Raw genomic sequence first — 14,125 nt, 5'->3', positions numbered from 1 at the left:
AATGTAATGGTAATGTCAGTTATATCTCTCTGTTTTTGGCAATAAAGGCTATGAAGTAGCTGCTCTCTTTTTCCGACATCCTACAAGTGATGTTGCTGGAAGGAGGCCTGAGAGGGAATAGGACTAAGGTCTGCAGGCTGTGGTCAAAATGGGAGGGGAGAGATAATAAAAAACCTGAGTCGCTGACCCCTCCCACCATAGAGATACATATAAGCGAAGTCTTAAGCCTTGAATCTGCATTCTTCTAAAGTGGTCATCTGAAGACGTGCTGCACCACTGCTAACCGCTCAACCTGATCGAGCCCTTCTCTCTAGCTTCTATGCAGGAGGGGTGAGACAGCATGTGAGTGCTGCTTGGAGCCCTTTTTTGGTATGGCTATTTCATCAGTCTGATTATAAGACCAGAAAACATCAAGTGTTCGTGTTTTAATATATTTAAGACTGTTAAAAGAGAAACCACTTGGTTTCCCATTTTTAGTGAAAACTTTTTTTTACTGGCTGCAGTGGGTGACAAACTACAGGACAGGACAATGGCTCAAGTAGATGCAGAGTTTGGTGTGAAGGGCAGCAGCATCATCAGGGAATGGAGTGGACAGGTTCAGCCTGCTCTGGTTGCCTCCTTTATTTTCCTCTTCTGTCTGGAAGCCTGTCTGTGGGTCAGGAACCTCAGGCTCAAGAGAAGACTGCCGGGACCCTTCGCCTGGCCCGTGGTGGGCAACGCCATGCAGCTGGGCCAGTTGCCTCACATCACCTTCGCCAGGCTAGCCAAAAAATATGGCAACGTGTACCAGATACGGCTTGGTTGCAGCGATATTGTGGTTCTCAATGGAGACAGGGCAATACGTGAGGCTCTGATACAGCACAGCACAGAGTTTGCTGGCAGACCAAACTTCATCTCTTTCCAGATGGTTTCTGGAGGCAGGAGTATGACATTTACTAATTACAGCAAACAGTGGAAGATGCACAGGAAAATTGCTCAATCAACGATCAGAGCATTCTCATCCGCCAACAGTCAGACTAAAAAAGCCTTTGAGCAGCAAATTGTGGCTGAAGCCACAGAGCTAGTTGCGATTTTCCTTAAACTTAGTTCTCAGGGCCAGTATTTCAACCCCGCTCATGAGCTGACAGTAGCTGCAGCTAACGTGATCTGCGCCTTGTGCTTTGGAAAACGTTATGGACATGATGATGTTGAGTTTAGAGCCTTGTTAGAAAGAGTAGATCAGTTTGGACAGACGGTAGGGGCTGGCAGCTTGGTAGATGTGATGCCATGGCTTCAGTCTTTCCCCAATCCAGTCCGCAGTGTCTTTAAAAACTTCAAAGACCTGAATCAAGAGTTCTTTGGGTTTGTCCAGAACAAAGTAAAGGAGCACAGAGAGACATTTGATCCAGAGGTAACGAGAGATATGAGCGATGCCATTATTGGCGTCATTGACAAAGCCGACACTGACAACGGACTCACTCAAGGCCACACAGAGGGGACAGTGTCCGATCTAATCGGAGCAGGTCTGGACACTATCTCCACAGCTCTTCACTGGATTGTCCTCCTTCTGGCTAAACACCCTGAAATCCAAACCAAACTCCATGAGCTCATAGACAAAGTGGTGGGCCGAGACAGACTGCCATCAACTGAGGACAGAGGAGGCCTGGCATACCTGGACGCCTTCATCTATGAAACAATGCGCTTCACCAGCTTCGTCCCTGTCACCATCCCCCACTCCACAACATCAGACGTCACTGTTGATGGTCTCCACATCCCCAAAGACATGGTGGTCTTTATCAATCAGTGGTCTGTCAATCATGACCCCCTGAAGTGGAAGGATCCACATGTCTTTGAGCCCTCGCGCTTCTTGGATGAAAACGGCTCCCTAGACAAGGATCTCACCACCAGTGTTATGATCTTCTCCGCAGGGAAGAGAAGATGTATTGGGGACCAGATTGCCAAAGTCGAGATATTTCTGTTCTTTGCAATTCTACTCCACCAGTGCAGCTTTGAGAAATGCCCCAGTGAGGACCTGTCTTTAAACTGCTCATATGGTTTAACACTGAGGCCTTTAGATTACAAAATCACTGCCAAACTCAGAGGAGAGCTACCTAAAGGTCAATAAAAAGGTGTTTGACTGTGGTTCTCCAATTAAAGAGCAGCAATGCAATGGTGCAAAGGTATGTGTTCTCAGATAAATACTTGTGCCTTGTATCAGAGTATTTTATGCAATAGGTTTGAATTATCCCAAAACATGTAAATGATAAGCTTTCTTGCTTCTGCTATCATTTCAAATTGTGACCAAAGATGATACTGCGATTTCATTCAGTTACAAAGTCCCCCCCAGTGAATACATTAAAACTATGTATTATGATAATGGCACTAGGAAGCATGTGAGTCATATCCAAACTCAAAGCCAATTTTACTTCTCAACTCTGAAAAAGAATGTACTAAACATATCTGTACTGCATCATGTAAGAAACAGAAAAAAAGTGTAATGAAAGCTTTGATGTGGTTGCCCAAAACCACAATTCATAATAAACCTTAAGTACGTATTGTTATTTATATGAGGGTATTTAGTGGGGTCTCCCCTAAATTGCAGTATAAACTGGTGGTGATGAATAAATTTCTCTTTAAATGCTTTTTTCGCTGATGGGGAGAAATCATGGACCAGCTGTGTGGTCTCCACTGAACAATTATATGCCCAGACACTTTCATTTATCTTTATATGCACTGAACGTCTTTATATTTGAGCTCAATACAATGTGCATGTCATCTACATCCATGTACTTCTAAATCATGCTTAATACTGTTGTATTCATAACTCATGTCACATGTAACATATGTCTAAAAGCCACTGATCTTACTTCTGTAGTGCACATAGTACATATATGTGATTCATAAGACATACCACATTGTCCAAGAAATAAGCTGTATAGAATAGCTAAATGTTTTCTTAATGACCTTGCGTGCTACAATCTGTACTCTAATGTGTGACTAAAGCCTTGGATGTACAATAAACATTTTGTACTGATTTATAGCTGAATCTGTGGCGTGTATTAGCCAAAGTGTTGAGAATCACAGAGGCCAGAGAGGTCAAAGAGATAATAATAGATCATGATGTCTGGTCTCAGTATTGTTGTGAAAAATTAATGAGGGTTACAGGCCCTGCATGCTCTTGTTCTCCACGCCTTACAAGCAGGCTGTGACTCAGTAGCCGCACTCATCAATATTTAACCTGGGCCGCGCTGTACTTTTGACTTGATTTTTTTCTGAGCAAACACATTCAGATTCAGTCACTCGCTGAGGAGCCATGCATCTCTTGAAATGACATCATATCTAATAAAAGGTGTGAATTTCAAAAGACTAGAGATCCAAAACATTACAGCTTTGGCATTACAGTGTAGGGCAAACAATGTTAACATTACATGGAGAAGCACTTTAACTTTGAGGTGACAAAATCACCTTAACAAACACCGTTACAGAGAGGGGGTCACATCAGGTTGTATTCCAATAAACAACATTTGTCAGCCCACTTTGTACTATATGTGTGTACCACATCCCTTGAGTGGTTTTATTTTGAAACCACGGTTACTGTTTTTAGTGCAGTTTGCAGATGAAACATGCAAAAAGAGCACTGGTGATTTGGCTTGGTCAAAGTTTTTAGCCACAGTGGAATGTAAATAAGAGCATTTACTTAACTACTGTGTTTAAGTACAATTTTGTACTAGTTACTCTTAAGATCAAGATTTTTAATATAAATCCACAAAAACAAATGAGAATCTGCTAAAACACAGTGCATCAAATCCTTCGTTCCCAATCCTTTTGGCTTGTGACCCATTACAAAAAAGCCTATGTCTGGTTGGCATCCTTTCTCAGGTTCCAGATGTCTTTGGGTTGTAAGTAGTATTTGATTTAACTTGTTGTGTTTCATTTAAATAACAGTTTGAGGCATAAAGAGGTTAAATTGACCAATATTTTACTGAGATAAGTGGATAGGAGTCTAAAAAGTGAGTACAAATTTGTGTGGCAGAACCTTTTTTGTTCTTTCCTTTACAACAATGATCCTCTCATGACCCTCCTGTGACTTATGTTGTGACCCCTAAGTTGGGAATCACTGGACTAAACGGCCTGAGTGTGTATAAAGCAGTTAAATCTATAATTTTTCTGATATTACACATGTACTTAGATTTGAATAAAGAAGTTTCACCCTTAATGGAGTGATGGTACTTTTACGAAAGTAAAAGGTCGGCATACTTCATCTATCACTGTTAGTTGTTTGAAAACTCACATACCAAAGCGATGATTACCAGACATCTTTCATGGCCATCAAATGCTGCTTACTGGCGTTCAATTTTACATAACCCACCTGTGTTAGTATTAGCATTTAAAATGGCTTTACATTATTTTCTACCCCCTGTATATCATCTTTGGTGTCACAGGATTTGCAGCAACGATCATTTGCATCTATTCCAACAAACGCATTCAACAACCCTCCAAAAATTCTTCCTCATGACTGACTCTCTTTATTTTGGGAAAACCAAAACCACCCACTGCTCAAAATTTGTCCTTGCTGTAAATATGGTGCATAAATATTAGTATAAGTGTGGGTTAACAGTTTATCATTTTCATCCCTCGTCTTACTATGTTCCCTTCCTTGCCCCATGAGAGTGTTGCCTCAAGGAGTGGTCCTGAGTCTACCTGCGTACCTGCAGGAGCAGGAGTGTGGTTGAACTCTGAAGGAAGTTTTTTTCACCAGGTATAGAGCAGGCTGAAGACATTATGTACTGTTACCGACTCTCTCTCTCTCCCTCGCTCTCTCTCTTTGCTTTGACACGGCAAGGACCCTAGAGGGAGGACTGGGCCGCCTGAACTCCCCCGTTTCCATCACTGCTTCCCAAAACATCCATGAAATGTGTCCAGCTGAAAGACTTCCTTTCACCCTGAGTCACCCGCTCTGCGCTCCACATACCCCCCAAGCCCTCGACCTGCCGATTTCTACTCCTTAAAGGAAAACAGAAAAGTGTACAGGCTGACAGTTTCTCAGCTCTGGGGTTATTCACATTCTGCACGTACACAGAGCCACAGAGTGACCTCCCACAACGTTCTCCCCTTTACCACCAAATACAGTTCAGCACTCTGTCCAAAACCTCCTCCCCTCTGCTTGAGGTTTGACATGCAAACTGCAGTCACTGTTTGGTAGATGACACTCAATGAGGTAGAATTACTTGGAAGAGGACAAACCCAATTCTCCAGAAAATCTCTTCCCCTGTCCACTGCCATCATCTGTTGTAACACAGCGGAACATTGTGTCTGAGCACTGGCTGAGAACAGCCCCATGCACTTATTCAGCCAATCTTTCCTATAACGCCGCCCTCAAGACCAACACGCTGACCATAGCTACGCTCCGAGTCCAAAATGTTACAAACAAGAAATATGTGTAATTCTGCATGCTCTTCAATTTGCCCGAAGCATCTGACATCACAGCGGATCATTAATCATCCCAAAGCAAAAAAAGGAAGTAAATAACCGAGTAAACATTTTTCTTTGAATAACAAGAACAAATAGCCTTTGTATAAAATAACTGCAAATCAACTTTTTTTTCACTGGACAAAGGTAACATTTCCAACAAGTTCAATAATGATGACTGCTCAGACGTCAACAATTACTAATCTCTCTCTATCCTGTATATAGAAGCACTCAGACTGCGGTCATTTCACTTCAAAAAGGAAACGACAGCTTCCGCCTGACACTTTAATAATCCCGATGTCTGTTGTCCTGCAATGAACAAAGCAATTAAATCTGTCCAAAAAATTGGAAAGAGTTGTACTTTACATTCTGATCTAGTGTAATATATTCCAGAGTCTGTTTGATGTTTAATTTGTTATAAATGTTTCCTCTCTTTTCAACCCCCTTGTGGAATTATGTCATAAACACTGAGCAGGACTTACAATAATGTTCCACTTGACATAATAATAAAGTGGTGCCACCTTACAGTTTGGTGTCCTGCTAGGGACTCTGTATTTTAACAGTTAGTGACCCTTCACTTCATGCTCTGGAATACAACCTCACGTAACCAACATATGACGTGACCCTTTTCAATAAACAATTACCCAATTCATTATTATAGGGTGGGGTGACTAGTGCTTGTTGTTTTGTCGGTGCAGGGATTGTGTTTTGGAGCGGTGGCAAGGAGAGGACCTTTGACATGAAATAACACAATGTGCAGTTCCATTTGCCGCATTTCTTTCCATATAACAAACAATTATTTTCAGGAAGTGCAGGAGGAAGCGATCCATGTTGGTCAGCATGAGAGCAGGGCTAGCATGTGGTTTTTGTTCATGGATGGGAGTTCACATCACGGTCGGACACAGTCACTCATGTTAACCGTGTTTAACTGGTCAATTTTGTTTGATATGGAAACCGAGCAACACTGTCGCCTGTGATTCATGTTAAAATAGCAGTGTTGACTGCCGACACAGGAGGCACTCTAACGTGATGTTCGTGTATTTGGTGGAGGGGCTTGCAACTCTTCCACTTTAGTCACTCTCTACCATCACTGAGACATGCTGAGGCTGAGGTCATGTCAGGATTTCTGTGTGCGCTGTGGCGAGGTGATGTGGCTAAGAAGGCTGACAGACCGCATTTGCACCATTCACATTCTTCACTGTCTAAACAGCTGTACTTCCTTACTTTCTATTAAGAACAACAGGACTTGGCAAGATTTTCACTCAAGCAAGCACAAAAGCTCCCGCTTTACTTGCCAAACCTTGAAAGCAAATTAGATTACTATAGCATGTCTTCTACAAATAGCTCATGATCTCATTTATCTCATGATAAATCAGTCCTGGTGGACCTTGAGAGTAAGTATCTGGTACTTCCCTGTAGGTCCAGCACCTTCAAGAGGCCATCAGTCTTCTGCAGTGTCAGAGATAGCGCTGTCTGCTCACACGATAACGAACCACTGGCACCACTGTTGTGTAACCCAGACGGGAACCTCTTCAAAATGAACATAGAAAGGGTCTCTGAGAAGCAGACACATCAGGGAGGGAATAAATCAGATTACTGCATTGTGTATTTTTTCAAGTAACATGAGAATGTTCAACAGAGTGAGATCTCATGCATGAGTGGGAGGGAGAAGAGGGGATAACTAGAAGACTTGCAGATAAGTGCTACTTTTATAAAATGTAATGAAATGTATTGTATTGTAATAATGTAACAAATCTATGTATTTGTACAGAACATAATAATGAATAATGTTAGGGAAATGGGATAGCAATCAACACACTGACTGTACTTACTCGTGGGTTTTAAAGAGATATATATTGGTTTTGAAAGGTAAAAGACAGTATTCTCACTGATTTGCGCTGATATAGTATTTACACCATGTATTGTGCTCTAGAGATAAAGACTGAGCAGGAAAGACATGGCACATGCCAGACGAAGTCTAACCATGTCCTCTTGGCAAGACTCTTTAGCACGCATCACAGCTCATCATCAAATTAGACCAAGCGGACACGCTGGCATGTTATCGGACCGGCAAATCACAACGATGAAAGCACTGAGGGATTGGAGAGCATGTTCGAACTGAAGAAGAAAACCATTAGACTTTTAAAATTACAGTGTGGGCATTTTTCTTTCTATACAGGTCATTTGATATCAGCTGCTTTCTTAGTTAACTTTAAAATGATTCTTTTTTGACTTGAATCCAGACAGTCAACATGATCTTAACAAACTAGCCACAGTTTTTCTTTTTTCTTTTTTCTTGTTTTTTTGGGTCACACAAATATTACATCTCATTCTCATAGTACAACAGCCTCTGCTCTTTAATGCAGTAGCGATAAAATGTCCCTTAATTTGAACTAAGCCCAAATAAAGAGAAAAAAGAAAGTTAGAAGATGGTGTCCATATAGTTTTGGCCATATAGTGTTTAGCAGACGGTTACTGTCAGTCTGAACAGCCTGAGCCTGTGCCAGTCCAAGTGTTTGTGTCTGTGGTCTGAAACAGTGGCTATGGCGCTGTGCAGCAGGGGTAATCATCTGAATCCGCCATGAATATGTAATATTTGATAATCATTGCTGAAAATGAGACAGCAACATATTACCATAATAGACAGGCCAGTCAGGATGCGGTCGTATCCACTGTTTCAGAGAAATTACACAGGATTCAGGCAGTTGTCTTTGTGTAATCGTCATTATTCATAGTGAGCAATGATGAATGCAGAAAGAGTAATGAACCTGCGCCTGTTTTATGGTGTCTGCATCTGAAAGTTTTGTTGATGAATTCGGGTATAGAAAATTTTGTTACCATCTCCCTGACAAAAAAAAAAAAAAAAAAGTCAAACAAGCTACCCATAATTCAGCTCTCAACCCCTCTCCTTCCTTCCTTCCATCTCCCGCTTTCACGCCATCCCACTTCAAGCCTTCTTCTTGGCAACGCTTTGCGCCAGACCAAAACAATTTAGCAATAAGCCATTTGCGTTCGTAGGGATTCATTTTCAGTTGTTTTTACATTCTCCTTTTGTAGTGGGCTCTGATTGCCTGTCAGAATTTCCCCACTCACTGAGAGACGGTTTGCTGGGGCTGACCACTCCGCTGAAAATACCTTGCTCTGTTACGACTTGGAACTGTCTACGCTCGGAACGTGAAGGCTTGTTGACAGTGTGAGATGTTATATTTCAGTTCCTGTTATCCTAAACAGCGCTTCCACATTGTCTACATTTTGTGGCTTTTTTTTTTAAGGGATTCCCTTTTAATGAGAAAAGGATAAAAAAAGGAGAAAATGTGGATTAAGTGTATTTTTTAGTGTATTTTAACTGAACAATTTGACATTTATTGGAAAGCAGCTTATAAATTGCAGGTGAATATTCTTAGACACTTGTTACTCTTTTGGTTTGCAAAGGTCTGTTTTTAATAACAGACAATGATGCCGCTGCCAGTACCTGGAGTTAAATTGCTCTCATGTGGACACACATGTACACACAGACATGCTAAGATACTGCGTACCCTATGCTTTATTCAGCACTCATTAGCTTCATGACAGCACACAGAGCACCAGTGGGACACAAGCAGCTCACATGCACCGAGAGAGGTCAACGACCTACTGACAGATCGTCTCTTTTTATGTCATCCTTAGCTCAGTCTTTCTGTAGCTGCTCTGTCTTTCAATCTTTTCATCGTGTCAGTGTCTGTGGGCCAAATATTACATAAACATTTGTTCCCGCAACACACAACTAAAAGTGGAAATGAAGCATGACACTTTGATCAGGGCCAAACAGAGTCCAGTAATTTAATCGACCATCTACAGCCTGTTTCTTAGGGACACACACAGGCGTCAGTAATATTCAGTTAGACAAACATCCAGCAATTCCTAGAAAACAGATGTCTACAGGATGTTAAATGTGTGGGCGTTGTCTCTTTTAGTTTTCATCACAGTATCAGCTGGTCTGCAGGACAGTACATCCAGCTGACCCTTGTGAGGGACTCCACATAGTAAACAGAGGGTGCGGGAGGAAGGGGGGGGGGGGGTCTGCTCTGGACAGGACAAGAGGTCCCGGTAGACAGCTTGAGCTGGAGCGGAGGTGCAGATCATAAAGAATAACACAGCAGGGATGAAGGGTGCTTTTGGAAATGCTAGGGCTAAAACGAGGTTCCGGAGACACCGTTTACTCAGCCTGCCAGCATTAGAGGAGTTGGCTCTTCTTCTCCCCCAACACGAGGAGCTGAGCTCGGTCCTGCAGAGGGAAAAACCGAGAGGACACAGAAGCTGATCGTGTTCAGACTGTTTATACAGTGGCATCAGTATTCCAGAGAGAAATTAATCTGAGATGTCCAAGTCAGTATTTTAGATTTGCAAAAACAGGGGATATTCTGCATACCCATACATCATCTCTAACTTATTCTTGACAGGATACTAGTAGAAACTGTCAACTTTTCTACAGAGTAAACCCATACAATGCGACTGATGACAAAAATTATGTATAACAGCACTGAATCTTTGGTAAGGGATCTCATAGCATTATGTAAGACAGCAGTGCCTGTGCCAGACCCTCCGACAGAGAGCAGGGGAGGCATTCAGGTGCATGCCGCTGAGCACGCAGCTCTCCTCTTTGCCTGCCATACTTGGAAATAGAAGGTTGAACTTGCTCAACTTGATTACCCCAATAACAATCCCAAGCCAAGCCTTTAAAAGAGGGTGGGCAGTAAAATGGTTTTGAAACAATTATAGCTTTCATATTTATAATAAAACAAAATTAAAATCACTCAACCATCCTGCATGAGCACAGTAGCTCCAGGTGATTACATAATTCAGTTTAGGCAAAGAAGGAGTTAACACATCTACGGCGAGCTACCTCTGTCTGAACCATAGTGGCTGTGGGATGTCTCACATGAAACTGCTCAGCTTTCAAATATAATTACATGTTCGTGCAAACTGTGCCCAGACCCTTACCCGGTAAGATCACTTCAAAATGATCTGATCCTGATTTAGATGAAGATTAATGAGTTGATTGGGACTCACAATAACATTAGGAAGGATTAATTATGATTTTCCTCTCATTACTCCTGTAGTTGCAAAGTGTAAACTAGAGAAAGGAATAGGAACAGTGAAAATAAAGTAAGGCGTCTGGTGGCAGTGAGAAACCTTACACCCAGGTACACTTCGACAGGAGTCCAGACTCTGTGTCTTGTCCAGAAATGTGCGTTCATCCAGTTGAAAGGGTAGTTTCATTCAGGACGTGTACAGCTGAAATCAGACAAGTGCCATTTGATGAGTCAGAGGAAGGGGGAGCTTTGGTATGAATGACAGCCAATGACTCAGACAGCTGCACACGCACTCAGGTGGCTTTGGTTTTGTCAGCCAATGCCTTTCCCGTGACGGGGAGACATTAGAAGTCAGAGAAACATCCACAACCCCGTCATCCAACCCCACCCACCTCCAACCACCTTCCACAAGTCAACCCCCATCACAGTAGGCAGAGCGGGGGAGTCAGGAGTCGGGGTGTCTGCTCCAATTCTCCAAACTGGGATCACATAGTAGAGGAGAACCCATTAAGCGAGTCCTGGACTTTGGCTGACTCCCCAGCAGCATAGGCCCCTCATCATCACCACCCTCCACCTCCCCCCTACGCTTCCATCCAACCACCCCCCCCTTCCCTATTCTATTTTACTCCTCCCACGCGCACTTCCCACCCCCCACTGGCTCGGCTGCCAGGAACTAAGATGTATGGGCCTCTGCAGAGAACCGCCTCCAAGGTAGCACTTCTCTCCACTGCCAGCAAAAATAAGACATTCTGCTCTCCCTCCCACCTCCGCGTCCCGTCTCAGCAACACAAGTCCCTCTGCATCACAGTGGTCAGAAAGCTGCCAGAAGCAGCAGCCAACAGCTACACTCTGCTTTGCCCCCTTTTTTCCCCTCTGGTTCTGAGAGACATTTACTTTGCCCAAGAAAATTTATGTAGATAGGGGCCTGCCAGTTTGAGAGGCCATGTGTCTTCTTTGAGATAGGTTACTATGTACACACTGGAGCAGACCACTTGTTGCGTTTATTGTTGTTCGGTTGGAAATGAGGAATTACATGGGCTATAGAGTATCTGTACTTGGCCATGTTTGAAAACATACAGAAACGGTCCAAAATTGCACCCAGCCAATGTCTTTAGCACAGTTCAAAGCTATGGGTAGAACAAATACAAACACCGGCATGAGCACACACACAGAGATGGATTTGCACACACGCACACACTGTCAGTTGTGGGGACATGTAATTGACTTATGCTCATGCTGTAACCCCTGGCCCTAATCTTAACCGTAACAATGAAATGTTCTACAATAATCCTTACCCTAAACTTTAACTGGAGTCTAATTATAACTCTGTTCCAAACCCCTAACCCCTCAGCAGCCCTTTTTCAAAATAATGACAACACTTTCTTATTTTAAATTTTATATTAGTTTTATTCTTTTGGGGGGAAATGTGATCATCACACAAACTGTAAAAGAACAAAAACAACACATAAATGTCTTTATGGCCCTGAGCATAGGCTGTAAGGAGAAATCCGGATGTCCTGCAATCGCATCGCTTTGGCTTTTAAATGGTTTTACCAACCAGCTCCAACCTATAATTAGTTCAGCATCACGTCTTTTAATGTCTGCAAATTTTACAGACTTTTACATCCAGCGAGCAAGTTTCTAAAAAAAGATCTAAAAGCACTTACATACATGACAACTTCCATGCAGCCAGGAAAGCTGCATGGAGTAAATAGCTACCAGCTAACAGGCAAGTATGTGAATTTGACATCTGTCTTTGTATTTATGGTAGGTCACCAATATTGGGACAGACCAACTTGAATGTACCGAAGTGTAAATGTTCACTGACGTAATGGATACATCTGTATTTCAGGTCCAGTGCGAACATGTGGGCATTTTAGTGCGAACGGACGGCTGCCGGTGTCCTCCTGAGTGGACCAGCTGAGAAAACACTCCCTGCTGCACACTCCACAACATAAAAACTCAGGAAAAAAAAAAACTGAATTCTGTCAGTCACATCCCATGGCACCCATTTGGTTCGGCCTCTAGCTGACATCACACCTACTCCTCATTTCATAATATACTGCAGGGGAAGAGTTTAACATGCAGTACATCACAGGCTGATTTATGACAAGTCATAAAAGGTAGTACCGATCCTGATGGAGCATGTAAGCTTTTGAATGAGAAATGGAGAGATCAGGTGATTTTGCAGGAAAAAGTACACTTTATACTACAGGTCAGATCCAATTCCACCATGTAAAGAGGATGACATGGATAAATGTCATGTGGTGATGTACGAAACTCAGCAACACATGACAGAAGAAACTCAGGGATCTATTTCTTCCCAAATAAATAATTTATCCTTTCCCAACCAGGGAGTGGGATTACCTAAAATACATAATTTTAAATATTAAAGCTGCATGGATCAATATTTTTATATCAACAAAGAATCAAGTGACTATGTCTATTGTGAAAGGGATCATTCATGGTGACAAAGCTACAGTATATTATCACCAGCCTGTTCCCCTCAGCTCTATGAAGCATTCTTTTGCATCTTTAAACTCATTGTTTTGGTTTTATGGCCTGCAAATTTACTTGTTGGTTCACTCTCATTATTCTCATCAAACTCGTTTCCAGTAGGAGCAGGCAGCTGTTTTCTCAACTCAGATAAACCCACTGTATGCTAACTGCCCAGCACCAAATAACAGACGGACAAAGTTGGCAACCAGCTATTGAACACAGTGGAGTATTTAGCTGCTAACGAGACAGATATTTCCCTCAAGAGTTGGTGGAACAAAAAACATATAGCATATTCACCATGACAGCATACAGTATAAGGTGACAATGTGTTTAATGTCTGAAGTCACACTTAAATTGGAAAACTTAAAAAAAATGTTTTAAATATTGCTTGTATTGTGTTTTATGATCACTAACGAACATTGATGTGACCTGGCATTCAGTTCAAAGGAAGTAAGCCTTCCAATGAAGCGCAGTAAAAGTTTTGCTGGTTTATGGACACATTCACCTGATGCAATCTCTGTGATGGATCTGTCAGCCAGCACCATTTAATAGCTGACTAAGCTGTTGTATGATTGAACCCTACAGGGAATCCCAAACCCGACAAGGGTTCCAACAACTGCATGCTTTAAAATGTATGGTTCCCTTTAGAAGCTCATAGTTGTGTGAAGCAGGACTTAATGGATTCAACACTAACAACATTTTGTGCTTTAGGCATAGCATAGCAGTGACTGTAGACTAAAATGCTCTTTCATAACTCTTCATTAACATCGCTGTCTGTCATTAAACAAGATTAAAGCTACTGGTATGCTTCTTCAAAAGCGCTTGGCCAATGGATGAATAGCTTTGGACACCAACACACCTTTCCAATGTTGGATTGGAGGAGCTGTGTCCAACCATTAACTTTCCAAAACCGACAATCCAACATACACACCCACTTCACAACGTGATTGGCCAGCTGAAGAAACGCCACTTGGGCTGATAGGAAGAGTAGGGTGGATATTGGCTGAAATTAGTTTCAGGGGGCCCTGCTGAAATTTTCTGTAGCTTCAGGTAATGCACACCAACTACATTAAGTGGGAAAGGTATCACACTACTCTAACTGTCAC

At 42.3% G+C, this 14,125-nt stretch overlaps 1 pseudogene; it reads left to right on the top strand.

The window, feature by feature from the left end:
* Positions 1–237: 237 nt before the first annotated feature.
* On the top strand, positions 238–3,013 carry LOC139633072 (cytochrome P450 1B1 pseudogene; annotated as a pseudogene).
* The last annotated feature ends 11,112 nt before the right edge of the window (positions 3,014–14,125 follow it).

The sequence above is a fragment of the Trachinotus anak genome, unplaced genomic scaffold (assembly GCF_046630095.1).
Source record: "Trachinotus anak isolate AG129_WGS33_773 ecotype Australia unplaced genomic scaffold, CSIRO_AGI_Tana_v1 ptg000015l, whole genome shotgun sequence".
NCBI classification, from domain to species: Eukaryota; Metazoa; Chordata; class Actinopteri; order Carangiformes; family Carangidae; genus Trachinotus; species Trachinotus anak.
This window is presented reverse-complemented; position numbering and strand designations above follow the sequence as displayed.